Raw genomic sequence first — 24,651 nt, forward strand, 5'->3', positions numbered from 1 at the left:
GGCGAAGAAGACGAATTACACGCACAAGGCATTAAACGAGAAGAGTGTAATTGCAGAACGCAATTTGGGGCGTTTTCTCGATGTCAAGTTACACCCATTGATGTACGCCATTGGTCCCAACGAAAAAGAAAGCTGCAGTCAAAATAGATTTTGACAATGTTGGTAATTACTTCTCAACGTGTCAATAAGACACTACCTACACAATTGTCAACATAATCGGATTGCTACAGATAACTAGGAAGCTGTTATGTTAGAAACTAGCTAGCTAATTGACATGGAACATTCCCGACGAGTACAAGTCACAAGCTTTCAAGCTAACAAATGCCAAAGTTTGCCGATGACACAACAGTGGTTGGACTGATCGCCGACAACGATGAGACAGCATATAGGCAGGAGGTCAGAGACCTGGCCGTGTGGTGCCAGAACAACAACCTCTCCCTCAACGTGACCAAGACCAAAGGAGATGATTGTGGACTACAGGAAAAGGAGGACCGAACACGCACCCATTCTCATCGACGGGGCTGTAGTGGAGCAGGTTGAGAGCTTCAAATTTATTGATGTCCACATCACCAATGAACTATTATGGTCCAAACACACCAAGCCAGTTGTGAAGAGCTGGCTCCCGAGTGGCGCAGCGGTCTAAGGCACTGCATCTGTGCAAGAGGCGTCACTACAGTCCCTGGTTCAAATCCAGGCTGTATCACATTCAGCCGTGATTGTGAGTCCCATAGGGCAGCGCACAATGGGCCCAGTGTCGTCCAGGTTTGGCCGGGGTAGGCYGTCATTGTAAATAAGAATTTGTTCCTAAAACCTCTTAAGGATCGGACCATTTTTTCCATATTTCGCCTAAAATGACATACCCAAATCTAATTGCCTGCAACTCAGGACCTGAAGCAAGGATATGCATATTCTTGATACCATTTGAAAGGAAACATTTTGAAGTTTGTGGAAATGTAGGAGTGATATAACACATTAGATCTGGTAAAAGATAATACAAAGAAAAAAASATGCATTTMAAAAACATTTTTTTTGTACCATCATCTTTGAAATGCAAGAGCACAGGCACAATTTAGATTTTGGCCACTAGATGGCAGCAGTGTATTGGCAAAGTTTTAGACTGATCCAATAAACCATTGCATTTCTGTTCAAAACTTTGTATCAAGACTGCCCAAATGTGTGTAATTGGTTTATTAATAACTTTTCAAGTTCATAACTGTACACTCTCCTCAAACAATGACATGGTATTATTTCACTGTAATAGCTACTGTAAATTGGACAGTGCAGTTAGATTAACAATAATTTGACCTTTCTGCCAATATCAGATATATCTATGTCCTGGGAAATGTTCTTATTACTTACAACCTCATGCTAATCGCATTAGCCTATGTTAGCTCAACCATCCCGAGGGGGACCCACCAATCCTGTAGATTAACTGTCTTGCCTAAATAAAGGTTCAATAAAAATAAAAAGAGGGCACGACAAAGCCTATTCCCCCTCGGGTCCTCAGATCCACAAGTTCCACAGCTGCACCATCGAGAAGTATCTGACTGGTTGCCATCACTGCCTGGTAATGGAACTGCTCGGCCTCCGACCGCAAGAGGGTAGTGCGTATGGCCAGTACATGAATGGGACATAGCCTTCCTGCCATCTCAGGACCTCTATACCAGGCAGTGTCAGAGGAAGGCCTAAAAATTGTCAAAAAGACTCCAGCCACCCTAGTCATAGACTGTTCTCTCTGCTATCACATGGCAAAGCAGTACTGGAGCGCCACGTCTAGGTCCAAGAGGCTTCTTAACATTCTTCTACCCCAAAGCCATAACTCTGAAGCAGCTAATCAACTGGCCCCGTGCTACTGTTATTATTTACTGCTGCTCTTCAACTAGTTTATTTAATATAAAAAATACTTAACAGCTTATTTTTTCTTAAACTGCATGGTTGGTTAAGGGCTTGTTATAAGTAAGCATTGAACTTACTTTTTTTTAACTGTTTATTAAATAGGCCCAAGTCAGTTAAGACAAATTCTTATTTACAATGACAGCCTAAGACCGGGTGAACAGTGGGTTTACTGCGCCCACGCTCATAACACTAGGCTACCTGCCACCTTCACTGGTAGGTTCTACTACCCCTGGTTGTGTTCGGCGCATGTGTCAAATACAATTTGAATGCTGTAGCAGTTGCTAGCGCAGCTCCCAGTTAGTCAGGCTGACTGTCGATATAATTATCAACCGGTTTCAACTGTCTAGCTAATTAGATTAATTTGTACCAACTGGTTATCAGTGTTTTATTCCCGAATGTATTCTATATTTGCTACAAGTTACTTATGAAATACTAAGGTATTCTGACAGTGGTTTGATATTACCACACCGTTCAAAGTTTATGGCCTAGAAATGTCTTTGTTTTTGAAGAAAAAGCAATTTTTTTTCCATTAAAATAAACTTCAAATTGATCAGAAATACAGTGTAGACATAGTTAATGTTGTAAATGACTATTGTAGCTGGAAACAGTTGATTTTTAATGGAATATCTACATAGGCGTACAGGGCACCATTATCAGCAACCATCCAATGGCACGTTGTTGTTAGCCTTTTAAAATTATAACTTGGATTAGCTAATTGATAACTAGAGAATTTTGCTTGTTAGCACAGCTGAAACCTGTTGTTCTGATTAAAGAAGCAATAAAACTGGCCTTGTTACTAGTTGGTATCTGGAGCATGATTTGTGGGCTCGATTAAGGCCCAAAATGGCCAGAAACAAAGCACTTTTTTCTTCTGAAAACTCGTCAGTCTATTCTGTTTCTGAGAAATGAAGGCTATTCCGTGAACATCTCGTACAACGCAGTGTACAACTCCCTTCACAGAACAGGCAACCTGTCTCTAACCAGAATAGAAAGGAGGAGTGGAGGCCCGCGTGCATAACTGAGCAAGAGGACAAGTTCATTAGTGTCTAGTTTTGAGGAACAGACGCCTACAAGTCCTCTAACTGGCAAGCTTCATTAAATAGTACCTGCCAAAACACAGTCTCAACGTCAACAGTGAAGAGGCAACTCCGGGAGGCTGGCCTTCTAGCAGAGATGGCAAGGAAAAGCCATATCTCAGACTGGAAACAATAAAGAAAAGATTAAGATGGGCAAAAGAACACATACACTGGAAGAGGAACTCTGCCTAGAAGGCCAGCCCCCCGACACAAACTATTGCAGCATAAATACTGGAGGCTGAGACAGCAGGGGTTGGGAGACACTGTGGCCCTGTCTGACGATACCCCGGACAGGGCCAAACAGGCAGGATATTATAACTCACCCACTTTGCCAAAAGCACAGCCCCCACACCACTAGAGGGATATCTTCAACCACCAACTTACCATCCTGAGACAAGGCCGAGTATAGCCCACGAAGATCTCCCCCATGGCACAACCCAAGGGGGGGCGCCAACCCGGACAGGAWGAYCMCKTCAGTGAYTCAACCCACTCAAGTGACGCACCCCTCCTAGGRACGGCATGGAAGAGCACCAGTAAGCCAGTGACTCAGCCCCTGTAATAGGGTTTGAGGCATAGAATCCCAGTGGAGAGAGGGGAACYGGCCAGRCASAGACAGCARGGGCGGTTCGTTRCKCCAGTGCCTTTCCRTTCMCCTTCACACTCCTGGGCCAGACTACACTCAATCATAGGACCTACTGAAGAGATGAGTCTTCAATAAAGACTTTAAGGTCGAGACCGAGTCTGCGTCTCTCACATGGATAGGACCAAATCGTAAAGATAGGTAGGAGCAAGCCCATGTAATGCTTTGTAGGTTAGCAGTAAAACCTTGAAATCAGCCCTTGCCTTAACAGAAAGCCAGTGTAGAGAGGSTAGCACTGGAGTAATAAGATCAMATTTTTTGGTTCTAGTCAAGATTCTAGCAGCCGTGTTTAGCACTAACTGAAGTTTATTTAGTGCTTTATCCAGGTAGCCGGAAAGTAGAGCATTGCAGTAGTCTAACCTAGAAGTGACAAAAGCATGGATACATTTTTCTGCATCATTTTTGTACAGAAAGTTTCAGATTTTTGCAATGTTACATAGATGGAAAAAAGCTGTCTTTGAAACAGTTCGTCAAAAGAGAGATCAGGGTCCAGAGTAACGCCGAGGTCCTTCACAGTTWTATTTGAGACGACTGTACAACCATCAAGATTAATTGTCAGATTCAACAGAAGATTTCTTTGTTTCTTGGGACCTAGAACAAGCATCTCTGTTTTGTCCGAGTTTAAAAGTAGAACATTTGCAGCCATCCACTTCCTTATGTCTGAAACACAGGCTTCCAGAAAGGGCAATTTTGGGGCTTCACCATGTTTCATCGAAATGTACAGCTGTGTGTCATCCGCATAGCAGTGAAAGTTAACATTATGTTTCGAATGACATCACCAAGAGGTAAAATATGTAGTGAAAACAATAGTGGTCCTAAAACAGAACCTTGAGGAACACCGAAATTTACAGTTGATTTGTCAGAGGGCAAACCATCCACAGAGATAAACTGATATCTTTCCGACAGATGAGATCTAAACCAGGCCAGAACTTGTCTGTGTAGACCAATTTGGGTTTCCAATCTCTCCAAAAGAATGTGGTGATCGACGGTATCAAAAGCAGAACCAAGGTGTAGGAGCATGAGGACAGATGCAGAGCCTCGGTCTGACGTCATTAAAAGGTCATTTACCACCTTCACAAGTGCAGTCTCAGTGCTATGATGGGGTCTAAAACCAGACTGAAGCGTTTCATATACATTTTTATTTCTTCAGGAAGGCAGTGAGTTGCTGCGCAACAGCTTTTTCAAACATTTTTGAGGGGAATGGGAGATTTGATATAGGCCGATAGTTTTTTATATTTTCTGGGTCAAGGTTTGGCTTTTTCAAGAGAGGCTTTATTACTGCCACTTTTAGTGAGTTTGGTACACATCCGGTGGATAGAGAGCCGTTTATTATGTTCAACATAGGATGGCCAAGCACAGGAAGCAGCTCTTTCAGTAGTTTAGTTGGAATAGGGTCCAGTATGCAGCTTGAAGGTTTAGAGGCCATGATTATTTTCATCATTGTGTCAAGAGATATGGCACTAAAACACTTGAGTGTCTCCCTTGATCCTAGGTCCTGGCAGAGTTGTGCAGACTCAGGACAACTGAGCTTTGGAGGAATACGCAGATTTAAAGAGGAGTCCGTAATTTGCTTCTAATGATCATGATCTTTTTCTTCCAAAGATAGTTCTGAATTTAATAATGCTGAAGTGAAGCCATCCTCTCTTGGGGAATGCTGCTTTTTTGTTAGCTTTGCGACATTATCAAAAATAATTTCGGATTGTTCTTATTTTCCTCAATTAAGTTGGAAATATAGGATGATCGAGCAGCAGTGAGGGCTCTTCGATACTGCACTGTACTGTTTCTTTCCAAGCTAGTTGGAAGACTTCCAGTTAGGTGTGGTGCCATTTCCGTTCCAATTTTCTGGAGGCTTCTTCAAGAGCTGCGGTATTTTCTGTATACCAGGGAGCTAGTTTCTTATACAAATGTTTTTTGTTTTTAGGGGTGCGACTGCATCTAGGGTATTGCGCAAGGTTAAATTGAGTTCCTCAGTTGGTGGTTAACTGATTTTTGTACTCTGACGTCCTTGGGTTGGCGGAGGAAGTCTGGAAGGGCATCTAGGAATCTTTGGGTTGTCCGAGAATTTATAGCACGACTTTTGATGATCCTTGGTTGGGGTCTGAGCAGATTATTTGTTGCGATTGCAAACGTAATAAATGGTGGTCCGATAGTCAAGGATTATGAGGAAACACATTACGATCCACAACATTTATTCCACGGGACAAAACTAGGTCCAGAGTATGAGTTGTGGCAGTGAGTAGGTCCGGAGACATGTTGGACACAAACATGTTTTACGGAGTCGATGATGGTCCGAAACCTTTTGGGTGGGTCTGTTGACTTTTCCCATGTGAATATTAAAGTCACCCAAATTATAATATTATCTGCCATGACTACAAGGTCCGAAAGGAATTCAGGAACTCAGTGAGGAACGCTGTATTGGCCAGGAGGCCTGTAAACAGTAGCTATAAAAAGTGATTGGAGTAGGCCGTATAGATTTCATGACCAGAAGCTCAAAAGACGAAACGGCGTTTAAAAAAAAAAGAATAAATAGAAATTTTGCTATCATAAATGTTAGCCACACTCCGCCTTTGGGATGCGCGGGGATATGGTCACTAGTGTACCAGGAGGTGAGGGCCATCTTTAACACAGTAAATTCATCAGCTTAAGCCATGTTTCAGTCAGGCCAATACATCAGAGATTATGATCAGTGATTAGTTCATTGACTGTACTGCCTTGGAAGTGAGGGATCTAAACATTAAGTAGCCGCAATTTTGGATGTGAGGTATCACAATCTCTTTCACAAAATGGCAGGAATGGAGGAGGTTGTTTCCATTGAGAATTGCTTAAGGAGACAGCTATACGAACGAACGCCATGTTTAGTTTGCCCAACCTAGGTGGAGCACAGACAACGGTCTCAAATGGGAAGGATAGACTGAGCTGACTACACAACTGACTGCTAGTGGGCAAACGACTCCACTAAGCTGGCAGGCTGGCTAACAGCCTGCTGCCTGGCCTGCACCCTATCTCATTGTTAGAGCCCTGTCTATGTTCGTAGATAAGATGAGAGCACCCCTCCAGCTAGGATGGAGTCCGTCACTCCTCAACAGGCCAGGCTTGGTCCTGTTTGTGGGTGAGTCCCAGAAAGAGGGCCAATTATCTACAAATTCTATCTTTTGGGAGGGGCAGAAAACAGTTTTCAACCAACGATTAAGTTGTGAGACTGCTGTAGAGCTCATCACTCCCCGTAACTGGGAGGGGTCCAGAGACAATTACTTGATGCCGACACATCTTTCTAGCTGATTTACATCCTAACATCCTAACATTGTTGGTGCCGACGTGGATAACAATGACTAGGGTTTTCAATTTGTCAGAGCTAATGGTGGGAGGCTTCGGTGTCTCAGACCCCGTAATGGGAGGAGTAGAGAGTCGGCCTCTGACTCCGACTCGCTGCTTAATGGGGAGAACCGGTTGAAAGTTTCTGTCAGCTGAATGAGCAACACCGGTTGAGCATTCCTACAGCATTTCCCCCCAGAAGCCATGAGAAAGTTGTCCGGGTGAAGGGACTGTGCGAGGGGATTTATACTACTATCTGTACTTACTGGTGGCACAGACGCTGTTTCATCCTTTCCTACACTGAAATTACCCTTGCCTAACGATTGCGTCTGAAGCTGGGCTTGCAGCACAGCTATCCTCGTCGTAAGGCGATCGTTTTCCTGTATATTATGAGTACAGCGACTGCAATTAGAAGGCATCATGTTAATGTTACTATTTAGCTTYGGCTGGTGGAGATCCTGACGAACCACGTCCAGATAAAGCGTCCGGAGTGAAAAAGTTGAATGAAARAAAAGTCGAGGGAAAAACAAAAAATATAAAYGGTAATTAAAAAGTAAAAACCGTAAAGTTGTCAGGTRGCAAAGTAAGGTTAGCAACAAAACGCAAAACGCACAGCAGCACGTAAACAAGTCTACAAGTTRTGACCGGAAATGACGTGATCAAGCTCCGTACCGCGTGTGCCTCTCAAATTGTAACAATGCAGAGGGCTCCATATAGCTCCACATTGGCATGATTGGTTGACGGTAGGAGGGGGCGGTACGTCCTGTATAAACACAAACTCACTTCCTTGACAACTTCACAATAGCTCTGCTCTGCTAAGGTCAAGAAGTATGAAAGCCCTGACGTCTGCGGAGGCTGTGCGGCCACCAGCTGACGGACTGACAATACAGAATCTTTAAATCCTGCTGGAGAATTTGAGGCCAGCAGATAAATCGAATTACTAAAATAACGAGTCACTCAGAAAAACAAATGTGACTCAACTGTGACCAACTGATGCATATCCGTATTCCCAGTCATGTGAAATCATAGATTAGAACCCATTTATTTCAGTTGGCTGATTTCCTTATATAAACTGTAACTCAGTAAAATCTTTGAAATTGTTGCATTTATCTTTTTGTTCAGTTTATATTGAAAACAAGTTGAATAGCTGGAAAAAAGTTGAAAAGTTGCAACTAAAACACTTTGTGTATACCTAAGACATTCCATGTACTATACACAGTAGTGCACAAAGTACCCAATAGCCATACTTGAGTCAAATTAAAGATACCTTAATATAAAATGACTCAAGTAAAAGTGAGTCACCCAATAAAATACTACTTGAGTAAAAGTCAAAGTATTTGGTTTTAAATATACTTAAGTACCAAAAGTAAATGTAATTGCTAAAATATATTTTATCAAGAGTAGAAATATAAATAATTTAAAATCCCTTATATTAACCTTTAAAAAAAAAAAATGTACGGCCACACTCCAACATAATTTACAAAATGAAGCATTTGTGCTTATTGAGTCCGCCAGATCAGAGGCAGTATATCAAGGCACAAGGCGAGACCCTAATGCAGAGGCAGGAGGCAGATGGTTAGAGTCTTACAATGTTTATTAATCCAAAGGGGTAGGCAAGAGAATGGTCATGGACAGGAAAAAAGGTAAAAACCAGTTCAGAGTCCAAGAGGTACAGAGTGGCAGACAGGCTCGTTGTCAAGGCAGGCAGAATGGTCAGGCAGGCGGGTACAAAGTCCAGAAACAGGCAAGGGTCAAAACCAGGAGGACTAGGAAAAAGGAGGAGAACAGAAAAACTGCTGGTTGACTTGGAAACATGCAACACAAACTGGCACAGAGAGACAGGAAACACAGGGATAAATACACTGGGGAAAACAAGCGACACCTGGAGGGGGTGGAGACAATAACGAGGACAGGTGAAACTGATCAGGGTGTGACACAGTAGGGATGACCAGGGATGTTCTCTTGATAAGTGCATGCATTGGACTATTTTCCAGTCCTCTAAGGAGCATTCAAAATGTAACAAGTACTTTTGGGTGTCAGGGAAAAAGTACATTATTTTCTTTAGGTATGTAGTAAAGGTAGTCAAAAATATAAATAGTAAAGTACAGATACCCMAAAAAACTTACTTAAGTAGTACTTTAAAGTATTTTTTACTTAAGTACTTTACACCACTGACAATACGTCAATAAAAGTTAATGGCATATATGCACAACAACAATAAAGCCCAATCTGCATGTTCTTTGTAGTCTTGTGAAACGTTCTAATGTTTCTGTTGTAACGAAAGAGCTTGATGCTCTAGTAGATATGGTATGGATGTTATGACTCACAGATATGGAGTAATATCCTCTATAAAACCTCAGCTACCGCCTTCCTACTTCACTGGCTAAACTTTGTCACAAAATATTACTCAGAATGGACTTTTTGTTATGTAAGTCACTAAGTATAGTTTTTATACTGACAGTGAGTAAAAATAATTGATGCTTGCATGTTTGCAACTTTGAATTGCCCCATGAATGTAATTATTTGCATGTTTAAAAAAAATTATATTTGCATGTTTTTTGCATTTACAGTGTACAGGGTAAACCATTCCTGGATAGTTACTTGCCTATTAACCTTTTCCCATGGTAAGTGCATTTACACCGTTATATTTCCTTCATGTTAGAGTAGGCTACTTGTTACAGTAGATGTTTTATCTGGAAGCTGTAATCATAATGCTGAGTAATGTTGTGCATTGCATGTAAGCCTGACAGATATTGACACAAAACAGTGGTGTTTGGTGTTGGAAAGTTTTTTTTTWATTCTCCAAAGTAAGGATACTAATTAGTCTAATTTCCATTTGCACTTAATATAGCATTTGTTTTACTGAAATACTTACATTGCAGTTATGATGTCTTGTCATACGGAAGAACATTCTGAGAGGCGCCAACTTCATGGTAAATACTTTTCAAATACTACATTCTAAATATTTATTGCTCTGGGTCCGGTTTTCCCGATAGCGATGGAACTTAGGCTTACGAGTGTTTTAACGATGTATCTTTCCAACGACCGCCGAAGATGTTTCCCTAAACACCATGCAGAGAGAACGGTTGCTTAGTACATTGTTGGATCATGTGTTGATTTTTTTTTTTAAATATATATATACAGTATATATTTTTTTTTATATATATTTTTTTACCCCCTTTTTCTCCCCAATTGTTAGTAGTTTTACTATCTTGTCTCATCGCTACAACTCCCATACGGGCTCGGGAGAGACGAAGGTCGAAAGCCATGCGTCCTCCGAAGCGCATCCAACCCGAAGCCAGCCGCACCGATGTGTCGGAGGAAACACCGTGCACCTGGCGACCTTGGTTAGCGACCTTGGTTAGCGTGCACTGCGCCCGGCCCGCCACAGGAGTTGCTGGTGCGCGATGAGACAAGGATATCCCTACCGGCCAAACCCTCCCTAACCCGGACGATTGTGCGTCGCCCCACGGACCTCCCGGGCGTGGCCGGCTGCGACAGAGCGTGTTTATATGCTGTTAATATGACATGCAGACGATTTGAAATTATGTACGCTTCTTACATTCACCTTTTCATGTTTATTCATGTTTATACTTCAAAACCAAATGGTCGGTCCAGGTAGTCACAAAAATTGATGGGTGTTGGTTAAATTGTGATTTTAATGAATGGAGCGAATTTGTAGCAGTATTCTTTTTTTCTGTGATGCGGTGGGCAATCACTGCTCCCTGAGTGATGAGGGGGATTTCCAACCRCTCAACTCAGCCCACATGCTGTGTTCCAGAGGAACTCGGTAGTGAGTGTTGTAACCGAGAACAGATGATTTTTACATGTTACGGGCATCAGCACTCGGTGTTCCCGTTTTGTGAGCTTGTGTGGCCTACCACTTCACGGCTGAGCCATTGTTGTTCCTAGACGTTTCCATTTCACAATAATAGCGCTTACAGTTGACGGGGTAGAAATTTGACATACTGACTTGTTGAAAAGGTGGCATCCTATGATGCTGCCACGTTGAAAGTCACTGAGCTYTTCAGTACGGCCATTCTACTGCCAATGTTTGTCTATGGAGATTGCATGGCTGTGTGCTCGATTTTATACACCTGTCAGCAACATGTGTGGCCAAAATAGACGAATCCACTAATTTGAAGGGGTGTCCACATACTTTTGATTCTCATGATTCTGTAACCAGGTGGGCAGGCCTCATTTAGGGCCGAGTAAGATAAGACTCCAGGCTTTCAGGTTTCAGTTAGGCACATGATGTCAAGCTTTTCAAGTGTCAAAAAGTCACATGAAGTCACATGAAAAGTACAGTGAAATGCCTTTCTTGCAAGCGCTAAACCCAGCAATGCAGTAATCAATATCAATGTAGTACAAAAAATATAAGGTCGAAAAAAAACATGAGAAATAAAAACAAGAAATAACAGAACAGGAGAAAGTAACAAGATATATACAGGGTCAGTTCCAGTACCATATTTAAAATGTGCAGGGACACTGGAGTGATAGAGGTAGATACAGTATGTATAGAGGTAAGGTAACTAGGCATCAGGATGTATGATAAACAGAGTAGAAGCAGCGTAAATCAAGATCGTATGTGAGTGTGGTTGTGTGTAGAGTCAGTATAAATGTGTGTGCATGTTATGTGTGTGTGTTGGAGTGTCAGTGAGTCTGTAGTCCTGTGAGTGTGAATAATGTATACTGTTGTGACGTGACTACCATTAATGTGATGACTGTTATTTTATTAAATCAATTAACTAGGTTTAATTATTATGTGATTACATTAACCATGTAACAATTAACTCCTTAGCAATCTTGGGGCACCACAGGAAAGAATCTTGTTAAATAAGTTATCTCCCGACTTAAACTATACATTTCTCTTACATCAAGAAACGTAAATTATTAATGATTACCTCATCAATCTCATTCTGGATGTCGTTGACTTCGTGAATCTGCCCGAACCCTAACCTAAATGATGAATCATCGATTCACAACTTGGCTTAATTTTTTATTTACTAACTAACTAAATAATCACACAGAAATACAGAAACACACACAGTATAGGTTGAATTGATTACTAACATAATGCAATGAAAAGTCCCTAGTGGACTAACCCGATATGACGGCTTGTTACACAATGAAATGGGTGGGGAAAGAAAGACCGGGAGAGACAGAGAGTGGGCTTATTGTTCATACATGTGGAAAATACGCTCATCCTAAATATGGATATTTAGCACTCTAACAACCACTCATTCGGATTTAGAAATGCAACACTTATTTACGCTTCTATGTCTTTGTCGTCTCTCTGTTGGAATCACCTGGTCCGTCTATTGGGAGTAGTTTGACAGAAGTCTCTGGTTTATCCACCAGAGGCCACAATGTCCTTTGTAGTTGTAGTAGGCTTCTTTGTCTCTGAGTGTTCGTTAGACTGGATCCTTCAGGTGTTCCACATGCGGTGGTCTTTGGTCGAGTTYACTAGACTAACAGTACTTAAACAGTTGCAGACTGAATATTCCGGTATAGTCTTTATCTTCTTCACTCGATAGTTTCAGAGGGTCTTACCATTTCTGGTGTTGTAGTTTTAAACCATTTGTCACGTTTTCAGCTCGCTCTGCACATAGACTGGTCTCAATGGTTGTTTATTCAGGGTACAGCTAGGACCACTTTACACACCGGCAGCAACCCGGCATGTTTTGGTCTCCTTTTCATAGGTTCCCACCATTTCATAACGTTCAGCTCACGCTGTCTGTCACGCTGGTCTAATGTAAATTTCATTAGCAGTCCTTTTATGCACTCTGGAAAAAGGGGAGTTCCATCATGTGGACACAAACTCTGACCTCATTTGGGGCACTGACTGGCACAAGTTTTGCAAGAAAAACAATTCTCATTTAGAAGGCTAAAATCACATTGCTATCTTTTCACAAATAGTTGAATTTTTAATCATATAAGTTTTACAACATTTAGATGCAAACCTGACCCCTCGAATGTGTACACTTTCAGAGACACAGTTATTTAATTATACYGTCCTTAATGATATCACAAAACAATACACTTTTGACAGGATTTATTGTTTGGATCCCCACCAACCATTCCAAACGTTTGGATTTKAAAACTAATTTTGGCAAGAGTCTCTCTTCACACACACAGCATACTATTTTGTTCAATACTGCAGGGCGAGAGAGAGAAAGTTTACGACCGGCGTTAACTTCTTGACGCACGGATCCCTTTAGCGGGATCATTTTCGTAAACAACCGCTGAATTGCAGAGCGCCAAATAAAAAATAAAAATATTTATTTTCATGAAATCACAAGTGAAATATACCAAAACACAGCTTAGCTTGTTGTTAATCCACCTATCGTGTCAGATTTGGAAAATATGCTTTACAGCGAAAGCAATCCAAGCGTTTGTGAGTTTATCGATCACTAGACAAAACAGTAAGAACACCTAGCAGCCATGTAGAATGGTCACGAAAGCCAGAAAAGCAATACAATTAATCGCTTACCTTTGATGATCTTCCAGTGTTTGCACTCACGAGACTCCCAGTTACACAATAAATGTTCCATTTGTTCGATAAAGATTTTTTTTATATCAAAATACCTCCATTTGTTTGGCGCGTTATGTTCAGTATTCCACAGCCTTAGGCAAGTCATCAAGGCTTGACGAAAGTTCCATATAGTATCCGTAAAGGTCGTAAAAACATGTCAAACGTTTTTAATAATCAATCCTCAGGTTGTTTTTAACATCAATAATCGATAATATTTCAACCGGACTGTAAACTATTCAATACTGGAGAGAAAGAAAATGTCGAGCAACGAGTGTCTGGCGCAACAACTAATGGAGGGACATCCGCCTATCCACTGACGCGTTTTGATAAATCTCGCTCATTTTTCAAAATAAAAGCTTGAAACTATGTCYAAAGACTGTTCACACCCCGAGGAAGCCACAGGAAAAGGAATCTGGTTGATATCCCTTTAAATGGACGAAAGGCAGGCAATGGAACAGTGATTTTTCAAAATAGAAGTCACTTCCGGGTTGGATTTCCTCAGGTTTTCGCCTGAAAAATCAGTTCTGTTATACTCACAGACAATATTTTGACAGTTTTGGAAACTTTAGAGTGTTTTCTATCCTACTCTGTCAATTATATGCATATTCTAGCATCTGGACCTGAGAAATAGGCAGCTTACAATGTGAACGTTATTTTTCCAAACATAAAAATTCTGCCCTACTTCCCCACTTCTTCTCCCGTGGGGGGCTATCTTTGATCCTCACCCAGGAGTGAGAGTCATGACAGTCCCCCTCTGGTGGTTTCAATCTTGGAGTTATCCTGCAAGTTACACACCACCATAAAAATGACCACTGGATGTCCTGGTTGTGGATCATTGTTGCGGTCCACCTCTGGTGGTTTACCCTGATAGGCTTTCTGAAAGCTGCAAACCACCACAAGAATGGCCAGGGGATGTCTTGGTTGGTGATCGCCATTGCGGTCCCCCTATGGTGGTTTACCCTGGTAGGCTTTTTCCCTCACATTCCCCTCTCAAGAAACTCAAGTTTCTTCTAGAAAAATTCAAGTTTGTTAAGTATACATTTAAACTAACAAAATACATCCCTCTGGTGCCTGACATTTCATCCATGGTAAACAACCTTCCTCTGGGTTGCTGAGCTTAATACCTTCTTTATCAAAACACAGTCAATTTGGAACATAAAACCCATAAAATTAACATCACACACAAGCTTCATTTCAGCAGATAGGACAGTCATCACGCTGGCACCACGCACAAAGGTAGGGGTCAGCATGACGAAAATRTCCACCCCATTTAGAACGAACCCTTCYTACACCAGTGACAGACACATCTCTCTGGGCACTTTGTACACTCAGTAGGAACATGAGCTCCACATCTGGGTCCTTATGCTCAGAATTGGGGTCTTCATCAGAGATGTAGCCAGGAATAGGTCAGGGAAATCCTCCAGTTTCCAAATCAGAATTAAAACCCAATTAATTATCCAACCAAAATCCGGAATGACATTGCTCAGTGATTCACATTGGTTATATCACTCAAAATGAAAACCCTCAACTTAACACACATCAACACTGGCAGAATGTACTAGAGGTCGACCGATTATGATTTTTCAACGCCGATACCGATTATTGGAGGACAAAAAAAGCCGATACCGATTAATCGGCCAATTTATTTTAATTTATTTTTTATTTTTTATATATATATATATATCATACACACACACACATTTTTGTAATAATGACAATTGCAACAATACTGAATGAACAATGAACACTTTTATTTTAACTTAATATAATACATAAATACACACACACACACACACAGCTCTAAAGTGACAATGATACTGAAGAGTCTGCTTAGGAGACAAATACTCTCAACTGTTTGAATAAAAATAGAGTTTAAGTTACCTGTGATGAATGTTGAAAACAAAAACTGTAATTTCTATATGCAGGAAATCCTATTTTAATAATGGGCATGGTAAGAATTGACGACCAAAGTGCGAGTCATAATTCCCATGACATCTTCTAGCAAAATCTGAAATGCGGTTCCTTCATTTATTCCATAGGATATTTTTAGATTCACTTAAAATAAGGTCTGTGTTTCGTGTAGGCTTACACCACCGTGCCAATTTTATAACTGTGTAGATATCCATAGGACAAGGTAACTCTGATCAATATTGGCTAAATATACATTTACATTTACATTTTAGTCATTTAGCAGACGCTCTTATCCAGAGCGACTTACAGTAGAGTGCATTCATTTTATTACATTTTACATACTGAGACAAACCCTCCCTAACCCGGACGACGCTATGCCAATTGTGCGTCGCCCCACGGACCTCCCGGTTGCGGCCGGCTGCGACAGAGCCTGGGCGTGAACCCAGAGACTCTGGTGGCGCAGCTAGCACTGCGATGCAGTGCCCTAGACCACTGCGCCACCCGGGAGACCTAGCCAAGATCATTTTTTTGTAGAGTGGATTTATGAAAATATGTTGACAAACGTTACCTTATCCTAGTGAGATTTACACGGGTATCAAAACGTCGAGGCGGTTTAAGCCTGCACGAAACACAGACCTTATTTGAAGTAGATCAAGACATTCTCTATGGAAGACATGAACGGTAAAATAACGAAGGAACCCCTTTCAAGTTCAGCCGCAAGTTATTACAGGAATTATAACGCGTCGACTATTTCTCTCTAAACCATATACCTTTGACTAATCCGGAAACTATCACCTCGAAAACAAAACGATTTTTCCGTTCCGTATTTTATCTAACAGGTGGCATCCATGAGTCTAAATATTCCTGTTACATTGCACAACCTTCAATGTTATGTCATAATTACATAAAATTCTGGAAAATTAGTTCGCAAAGAGCCAGGCAGCCCAAACTGTTGCATATACCCTGACTCTGTGTGCAATGAACGCAAGAGAAATGACACAATTTCACCTGGTTAATATTGCCTGCTAACCTGGATTTCTTTTAGCTAAATATGCAGGTTTAAAAATATATACTTGTGTATTGATTTTAAGAAAGGCATTGATGTTTATGGTTAAGTACACATTGGAGCAATGACAGTCATTGATTGATTGTTTTTTATAAGATAAGTTTAATGCTAGCTAGCAATTTACCTTAGCTTACTGCATTCGCGTAACAGGCAGGCTCCTCGTGGAGTGCAATGTAATCAGGTGTTAGAGCATTGGACTAGTTAACTGTAAGGTTGCAAGATTGGATCCCCCGAGCTGACAAGGTAAAAAATCTGTCGTTCTGCCCCTGAAGGCAGAGGCAGAACGTTCCTAGGCCGTCATTGAAAATAAGAATGTGTTCTTAACTGACTTGCCTAGTTAAATAAAGATTAAATAAAGGTCAAAAAAAAAAAAAACGGCAAATCGGCGCCCAAAAATACCGATTTCCGATTGTCATGAAAACTTGAAATCGGCCCCGATTAATCGGCCATTCCGATTAATCGGTYGACCTCTAGAATGTACATTCATATTAACATTCAATATAATTATCCTATAATTCTAGTATTATAACTTTCTCATCACGATTATAATTACAGATCAGTATCTCAATGCATTCTTAGCCTAAATTACTATACATTTAGCAGTGTATACCTCCACAATCAACCTGATACCCCAAAACAACAACTTTAGACAAGTCTAAATCAATTACGGGCACAGTTGACCAACCCCTCCCTTTCCCAGCACTCAATCTTCAGGCATTTCTTAATTTTTCTTCGTCAGATAGCTTCACAGTTCAAAGTGGATGGCCCATGACAATGTCCCAATTTCAATGTTTCACCTGAACCCCACCACAACTCATTATGTCTTGTCCATTTGCCAACAAGTATACCAGCAATATGAGAGAAGTTTTGGAACGGATATCTCTCCATGCTCACTCCATGTGGACTTTGGTCAAATGATCCCTTCATGTGTCTAGATACCATCTCCACCATAACCCCGAGAAAGGACAGATCAGAACAACAATTCAGTTCAGTGCATCTCTGATTCAGGAAATCCTGACARGCATTTCAAGAAATCCAAACTACTGTATGTCAAATTATTACTACTACCAATATTCTATAATCAAACTCTAAAACACATGTAAAAGAAAAAAAWTAACATCACATTCTGTTGAAACAATTTAACCAAATTGGTTTATACTCCCTTTATCMCACTGTCAACCTCATCGCAGAGTCATAGGATCAGTCACAGGGTCAGGAAGTTATCCTGATTATCCAGCAGACCCAATCTGATGAGATTTATCAAACCAAACAAAACAAACAATGCAACAATATACTCCTTCATATATCACTCGATACATTCCTACATATCACTCAAGGTGTGTAAACTTCAATCCAAAAACATTTACATTTAAGTCATTTAGCAGACGCTCTTATCCAGAGCGACTTACAAATTGGTGCATTCACCTTATGATATCCAGTGGAACAACCACTTTACAATAGTGCATCTAACTCTTTTAGGGGGGGGTTAGAAGGATTACTTTATCCTATCCTAGGTATTCCTTAAAGAGGTGGGGTTTCAGGTGTCTCCGGAAGGTGGTGATTGACTCCGCTGACCTGACCTCAAAAGACTGGTAATTCTCACTCTGTTTTCATGAATTTATAATCTGGGTCTATAAGTGTTGAACATCCAAAATATTTTTGTAAAATAAAGCTCAAGCACCAAGGAGATAAGATAGCATTTGTGTGTTACATGGCTATTGACAGCAACTCATCAATGTTAGATGTCATAAATAAGGACCGGAAGAAGAAAGTGGAGGAAAACTGTACTTACATCAAAACAATTGCAGATGTGCTCCTATTAACTGGCACTCAAAATATAGCGCAGAGAAGTCATTGAGAGTCTGATGACTCTCACAACAAGGGTAATTTTTTGACAATCTTAGAAGAAATAGCAAAGCATGATCCTCTCATAGACAAAAGGATGAATGCATGTGGCAATGCTAAGTACACAAGCCACCAAATCCAGAACAAAGTTCTTGAGGGCTTAGCTGAGGTGGTACAAAGTGAAATAATAAGAGAAGTAAAAGAAAGTGACGTTTTTAATGTAATTGCAGATGAAACCAAAGATTTGCGGAAAGCATTCTGGTGTGTCTGCACGGATTAAAAAGAGTGCAAGATTTGCATTTTATGTGCACTGTAATGCACATTGTTTGAATTTGGTTCTTGTCGGTGCTGTAAAATCAGTGCCTGAGGCAGTTCACATTTTTGCTCTCCTGCAGAAGCTTTATAACTTTGTATCTCACTTGTACGTTCATCTCAAGTGGCTTGCAGTTCAGAAAGAGCTGTATCCACAGCAGCAGCCCAGGGAACTACAGAGACTTACGGATGTAAGGTGGGCATGCAGATACATGGCATGCCGTAATCTGAGGGACAGGCTTCCAGGAGTTCTGAGAGTGCTACAGGATATCACACTTGAAAATAGTGGTGATAGATCAGTGGAGGCAAGGGGCCTTCTTTCTCAGATAGATTTACATTTCATAGGGCTTTTGGTTACCTTTTATAAAGTGCTTGGTGATGCCAAATGTCTTTCTGACATGCTCCAATCAAGCTCTCTTGACCTAGCAAGGGCTGTGGATCTAGTAGATGCCCTTACAGACACATTACAGGACTACAGAAGTGAGGGTTACTTTGGAAAACTTTGGAAAGAGGTTGAAGAGATGGCAGAGCACTGCAAAATAAGTGTACAAACAGTGTGTAAAAGACAGCCTAAAGAAAGCTTAAGATTTCACGACTCATTGATGATGAGCGCTGTAGGACAGAAAAATAGTGACCGAAGTGACGGTGAGAGCTTCCAAAGAGCTATCTTTTATCAGGTGCTTGACAGTCTCACAGCTGAGCTGCAGAGGCGTTTTTCAAAGAAGAATTGCAAGATAATGCAAGGGGTCCAGTTTCTCAACCCAAAGACTACAACATTCTTGAATGAGGAGCCTCTGTTTGCCTTTGCTCAGACCTAAGAGTCAGATTTAGAGGACCTCAAACATGAGGTTCCTCAAACCAAGAGGCTACTTGATAGGAGAGAGAAAAGTGGAAGGGACATACCGTCTACTCTCCTTGACTTTGTTGTGTTTCTAGAACCTTATAAAGACATCTTCCATGAGCTATTTCGACTTAGTAAGATTTCTGTTGTTACACCAGTCTGCAGTGCTTCTTGCGAGAGAAGCTTCTCAGCTTTAAAACTGATTTAAACACACCTTAGAACAACAATGGTTGATGACAGGTTAAGTCACCTCGGAATTCTCAGTGTTGAATCAAGGAGGGCACGCTCCCTCAACATGGATGAATTTGTGAAACATTTTGCCAGTTCTCACTAGAACCACAGAATTATGCTGTTTTAAATCTACCTAGGATAATTTGGCACTTAGGCGGTCCCTCTGGTCATGATTAGAACCTGCACTGTGTACTAGCTAGTACAATGACATTCTAAAATGATAAATATAAAGGGTATCATGTCACACAGATTTAATTTGGTCTTGATTAGGCCAATTCAAAATATTTTCTTTGCTATTAGTTAACATAATATAATTGAGCATAATTATGATACTGTACATTTGTAATATTGATGGGCACCAAAATTATATATTTTTCTTCTAGTTTCTGCTTGATACCTGGTATGTCAAATTGCAGTGTTTTTTTTGTTGTAAATTTACTTTTTTGAAAATAAACTATGCAATTTATGTAACACACAAATGCTATCTTATCTCCTTGGTGCTTGAGCTTTATTTTCCTAAAATATTTTGGATGTTCAACACTTATAGACCCAGATTATATATTCATGAAAACAGAGTGACCCAAGTCTCTCCAGTATGTAAGTACAGTACACAGTGTGTGTGTGTGTGTGTGTGTGTGTGTGTGTGTGTGTGTGTGTGTGTGTGAGAGAGAGAGAGAGAAAGGAATTTAGCCGCAGTTCAGAGGTTGAGACAGTGACTATTCATAGTATGTCAAAGAATTCTAGTGAAGTAACCCTTTTGGACCACACTATCTGCCAAATTGAASAACTCCGGGTTAAGTGAATTATCACTTCTACCTCTAATCAGCAATCATAGGATTCATTCATGCTCCTTAGATGCCAGGTTAGGGTTACACACACATTTTCTGTCATGGTCTATGGACCCCCTGAATTAGCTTTTGCCACCCCATGTATAAAACTCTAGTTCCGCCACTGRCCACACTGCCAAGTCTCATCGTAGCCATTGATCAGGCCTACCACCGTCGTGYCGTTAGCAAACTTGATGATGGTGTTGAGTGAACAGGGAGTACAGGAAGGTACTAAGCACAACCCCCCCCGTGTTGCGGGTCAACGTGGCAGAGGTGATGTTGCCTACCCTCAGGAAGTCCAGGATCCAGTTGCAGAGGGAGGTGTTCAGCCCCAGGGTTCTAAGCTTGGTGATGAGCTTGGAGGGGACAATGGTTTTGAACACTGAACTGTAGTCAATGAACAGCATTCTCACATAGGTATTCTTTTCATCAGTGTGGAGTGCAATTGAGATTGCGTCGTCTATGGATCTGTTGGGGCGGTATGAACATTGGAGTGGGTCTAGGGTGTYTGGGATGATGGAGTTAATGTGTGCCTTAACCAGCCTTTCAAAGAACTTCATGAATACAGATGTCAGTGCTACAGGGCAGTAGTCATTGTGCCATGAAGCCTTAGAGTTCTTGGGAACAGTAATGATGATAATCGTCTTAAAACGTGTGGACAGTAAAAGGCCAGTCTAAAATGTGCAGTTTTTTGCACATTGCCACAAGTTGAGGGAGCGTGCAATTGGCATGCTGACTGCAATAATGTCCACCAGAGCTCTGCCATAAGCCACCTCCAATATCGTTTTAGAGAGTTTGGCAATACGTCCAACCGGCCTCACAACTGCAAACCATGTGAAATCATGCATTCCAGGATCTTCACATCCGGCTTCTTCACCTGCGGATTCGTCTGAGACCAGTCACCTTGACTGTTGATAAAACTGCACAACCGAAGAATTTCTGCACAAACCGTCAGAAACCATTTCAGGGAAACTCATCTGCATGCTTGTCGTCCTCACCAGGGTCTTGACCTGACTGCAGTTCGGTGTCGTAACCGACTTCAKTGGGAAAATGCTCACCTCGATGGCCACTGACACACTGTGCTCTTCACGGATGGGCAAACCCACAAACCCACTGGGCAGATGTCAGACAGCGTATATGACATTGTGTGGGTGAGCGGTTTGCTGATGTCAACGTGCGACCCATGGTGGCGATGGTGTTATGGTATGGGCACGCATAAGCTATAAACAACGAAGCAATTTGAATGCACAGAGASACGGTGACAAGATCCTGATGCCCATTGCCGTGCCATTCATCCGCCGCCATCACCTCATGTTTCAGCATGATAATGCATGGCCCCATGTCTCAGGGATCTGTGCACAATTCCTGGTAGCTGAAAATGTCTAATTTCTTCCATGGCCTGCATACTCACCAGACAACGTGTTCCAGTTCCYGCCGATATCCAGCAACTTCGCACAGCTATTGAAGAGGAGTGGTTCAACAATCCACAGGCCACAATCAACAGCCTGATTGAAGGAGATCATGCTCCATGAGCCAAATTGTGGTCACAAGCCCCTACATTTTTAAGGTATCTCTGACCAAAAGATGCATATCTGTATTCCCAGTCATGTGAAATCTATAGGTTAGGGCTGAATTAATTTATTTGAATTCACTGATTTCATTATATGAACTGTATCTCAGTAAAATCGTTGACATTGTTGCATGTTGCGTTGATATTTTAGTTCAGTGTACTTAACTTATTCATCTGTAAATAAAGATGAATACRGAAACATACATATGTGTGATAGGGTTTGCATGACATCCAGGGAACTCTTACCACTCTTAGTACACTACATTTGACTAGGGCCCATAGAGCTAGTAGTATGCTATGTACGAAATAGGGTCCTATATGGCACTCCCCACTGGGTAAAACTGGTTGAATCGTTGTTTCCATGTCATTTGAACAACAACAAAATCTATATGATGACATTGAATCAACACGGAAAACTGTTTGGATTGCAAAAAGTAATCAACATAAGGGAATTTCATATTTATTTCRCCCAACTTTTAACCTAAATCCAATACCATGGTAACATTTTTGTTGATTTTACATTGAATTCACACTAGTTGACAACTCAACCAAATGTAAATCAAAAATAGACGTAAATTGTAAATTKAAGATGTTTCTGTTCCAATTCTATATGTCCAGAGTTAACTGTAAAGAGGACAGACCTGAAGCGATGTGACAACGATAACCGCGTATGCGTCACTGACGATAGTGACTGTGTCCCCAGATCTCATGTGTCTCATGGTAGGAAGTTGACTCTTTCACCTTCTTGATATCAGATTGTTTTTTACTATTACTCAACTAGTACTTTTACTAGAAGTAGTACATTTATTAGTACTGTTACTACTACTTTGAGAGAGAGTACATTTGCTGAGACTAAAAGTAAWGTACACTGCCTTCGGAAAGTATTCMGACCCYTTGACTTTTCACATATTTTGATACGTGACAGCCTTATTCTAAAATGTATTAMATAAAAACATTTCCTCAGCAAGATGTTTCTACAACTTGAATGGAGTCCACCTGTTGTAAATTAAATTGATTGGACATGATTTGTAAARGCACACACCTACCTATATAAGRCCCCACAGTTGACAGTGCRTGTCAGAGCWAAAACCAAGCCWTGAGGTCGAAGGAATTGTCCGTAGAGYTCTGAGACAGGATTGTGTCRRGGCACAGATCTGGGGAAGGGTACCATAAATGTTCTGCAGTATTGAAGGTCTCCAAGAACACAGTGGCCTCAATCCTTCTTAAATGGAAGAAGTTTGGAACCACCAAGACTCTTCCTAGAGCTGAGCAAATCGGGGGAGAAGGGCTTTGGTCAGGGAGGTAACCGAGAACCCGGAGTTCCTCTGTTGAGATGGGAGTACCTTCCAGAAGGACAACCATCTCTGCAGCACTCCACCAATCAGGCATTTATGGTAGAGTGGCCAGATGGAAGCCGCTCCTCAGTAAAAGGCAAGATTCTCTGGTCTGATGAAACCAAGATTGAACTATTTGGCCTAAATGCCAAGTGTCACGTCTCGAGGAAACCTGGCATCATCCCTACGGTGAAGCATGGTGGTGGCAGCATCATGCTGTGGGGATGTTTTTCAGCGGCAGGGACTGGGAGACTAGTCAGGGTTGAGGGAAAGATGAACAGAGCAAAGTACAGAGAGATCCTTGATGAAAACCTGCTCCAGAGCACTCAGGACCTCAGACTGGGGTGAAGGTTACCTTCCAATAAGACAACCCTAACCACACAGCCAAGACAACGCAGGAGGAGGCTTCGGGACAAGTCTCTGAATGTCCTTGAGTGGCCCAGCCAGAGCCCGGACCTGAACCCGATCGATCGTCTCTGGAGAGAGCTGAAAATAGCTGTGCAGCAACGCTTCCCATCCAACCTGACAGAGCTGGAGAGGATCTGCAGAGAAAAATGGGAGAAACTCCCCAAATACAGGTGTTCTAAGCTTGTAGCGTCATACCCAAGAAGACTCTAGGCTGTAAGGTGCTTCAACAAAGTACTGAGTAAAGGGTCTGAATACTTAAGTAAATGTGATATTAGAGTTTTTTATTTTTAATAAATTAGCAAAACAAAATTGTAAACTGTTTTTACTTGGTCATTATGGGGTATTATGTGTAGATTGATGAGGGGAAAAAAGCAATTTAATCAATTTTAGAATAAGGCTGTAACCTAACAAAATGTGGAAAAAGTCAAGGGGTCTGAATACTTTCCGAAGGCACCGTATCTACTTCTAGCAATATATTCTCTCACGGCTCTGGTTTCCACTATCATATGTTTTATGCATTTCTGACTTGATGTCAAATCTTCAAATAATTCTAGTACTCCACTGCCTTTTCTTTCTCCATTTGTCTCCATTTTCAGAAAGGGTGAATATATCATGCTTTTTTCTACTCACKGACTATGCTCTGACTCCGTATCCTCAATGCCTTTGGAGTCAGGAATATAACATCAATGTAGAAAGCATGCACTCTCTCATTTTCAGTCAGTAAGTACATCTTAAATATGGCACCTTTTATACTTTATTGAGACATACATTTTTAGATCAAGTGTAATCAATGTTATATCAATTGACTTTGCACCTATGTTGAATTGCTCCAACACCTGGGTGTCCT

The 24,651-nt window shown here is 41.2% G+C and overlaps 1 protein-coding gene across 4 annotated transcripts in view; it reads left to right on the forward strand.

Annotated features, from left to right (window-relative positions):
* The first annotated feature begins 9,277 nt into the window (after positions 1-9,277).
* Positions 9,278-24,651, forward strand: part of LOC111975209 (interleukin-6 receptor subunit beta) — a 30,231-nt gene continuing 14,857 nt past the window's right edge. For 2 of the 4 annotated variants that reach the window (XM_070447172.1, XM_070447171.1), the window contains exons 1-5: positions 9,298-9,352; positions 9,495-9,548; positions 9,807-9,857; positions 22,681-22,782; positions 24,401-24,524. The gene's annotated coding sequence lies outside the window, so the exon portion shown is untranslated. Of the gene's footprint in view, positions 9,353-9,494; positions 9,549-9,806; positions 9,858-21,709; positions 22,060-22,680; positions 22,783-24,400; positions 24,525-24,651 lie in introns of those variants that run through there. The other 2 variants (XM_070447173.1, XM_024003442.2) reach the window with 2 other exon arrangements.

Source organism: Salvelinus sp. IW2-2015, linkage group LG15 (assembly GCF_002910315.2).
Source record: "Salvelinus sp. IW2-2015 linkage group LG15, ASM291031v2, whole genome shotgun sequence".
Lineage (NCBI taxonomy): Eukaryota > Metazoa > Chordata > Actinopteri > Salmoniformes > Salmonidae > Salvelinus > Salvelinus sp. IW2-2015.